This window comes from Electrona antarctica (genome assembly GCF_951216825.1).
Source record: "Electrona antarctica genome assembly, chromosome: 6".
NCBI lineage: Eukaryota > Metazoa > Chordata > Actinopteri > Myctophiformes > Myctophidae > Electrona > Electrona antarctica.
The window spans coordinates 49,074,769-49,076,492 of record NC_136811.1 but is presented as its reverse complement, the minus strand read 5'-3'; positions in this window follow the sequence as shown (position 1 = coordinate 49,076,492).

The following is a 1,724-nucleotide window of genomic DNA, read 5'->3' as shown; positions in this document are numbered from 1 at the left end:
CGCCCGTCACCCCACATCCACTCGGCCTCTGCTTGTCCCAATCCCCTTTTATCCATGAGCCTATAGCCAAGATCCCACTCATCTCAACCGTTCCATTTCGTTGGTGTCATTTCTTTCATTCTTTCTTGCAGACCCAATTGACCCTTTTTTGCACTATCAGAGGTGGAGTAATGTTGAAGAGGGATCTGAGCCCCACCACCCCCAGTATGACGGCAGGGTTCCCTGCGGCGCACTTTGTAGCTATGCAGATGAATCATCTGCTCACATCACGACGATCGGTTCCCAAAACGAAAGCATCATGAGCCTTTTTTGTCGCGTTAGAAACTCTGCAGATGTGAAATAATATGCAAACCCATTCTCTTCATGTTCCTTTTCCTCTCGTTCCCCTGGCCGGCATCGCAGGAGGGGAGTATAAATTCAAACAGCGGAAGAAGGAGGATAGTGAGCATTCAGTGTGTGTATCTACTGAACAGATAAGATGACAGAAGCACGAAAGCATGAAGAATATTATAAATGTTATGGAGCGTCAGGAATCCACCAACGCTGATTGCAGTGAATATTTCAACGGGCAACGCTAGGATGTCAGCTGCCTCAGTCTAAGGTCTATTTCTGGCGGCCAGGCATGTGTCGTAAATTGCGGTAAATAAACATGGCGTAGAAAAACGCCCGCTCCACTTTTGATTGAGAGGGTAATGAAAAACGTCACATTTGTAGCCGGCAAGCACCGTAAATTAGAGACTGAAGCGAAAATACAGAGGACGCAAAAGCAAACAAGGGGAAATAATACAACAATAAAACAAGTTTTCTCCCGTTAGTGACAGGTGCAGTAATCATTTCTGAGAGGTTCAGTGACTGTGCGTGGAGAGTGACACGGCTGCAACACATTTAGCAATATGCAATTTGACCTGTTGGATGCCAATTAAGGCTGCTTGATTGCGTTTGTCATGATGGACGCCAGCTCTGAGTTCAGTTGTCAAGACGTGCCGGTTGACAACAGCTGTTTGTTGCTGTTACGCCGGCGTGTTTGTACGACACGTATCAGGCGTTCCATGGAATAGGCTCTATATGCACACAGAATAACTCGTCCAGTCGTCCTATACTTCCAGGCCCCTTCCGACATCGTTCACAGGTGTTGCCGATGACAGACAGAGCCTTCATCTGGTCAAACCTTAGAGTATAATATGAATAGAGACGGCACCCGAGTTCTCCTCCCATCCACTTGCATTAAGTTGCTCTAAAGCGCATGAGGCGATTTCACTCCTCCTTCCGGGTAGGAACAGAGTGCATTCTGGGATGGATTTGCCCCAAACACATGAACGCGCTGCCGTTGACTATCATTGCACGCGTTCACGTGCGTTCATGTATGAAACAGCGTTCACGTGTCATCGTGAACGTGCACAATGATAGTCAACGGACCAGCGCGTTCATGTGTTTGGGCCCACGCTGCAATACCAAATTCGGTCACCATGTCCATTTCTCCTCAGGGTTTCCTCCGGGTGCCGTCTCTATTCATATATACTCTAAGGGTCAAACACAGTCAGGGTGCTGTGCTATTGGGCATGTTGGCTCACTGGGAATTAACACTACTGCTACACCAGTGCGTTTCAAAGTGTCCTTGAGTGGGTTCCAATTGGCTCCGGGTACGGGTGTGTAAGTCTGAGGTCCCTTTTCCACCGGTTGGTTCCCAATGGGAACCGGTTCTTTTTGGTTCTTAGTCCATGAGC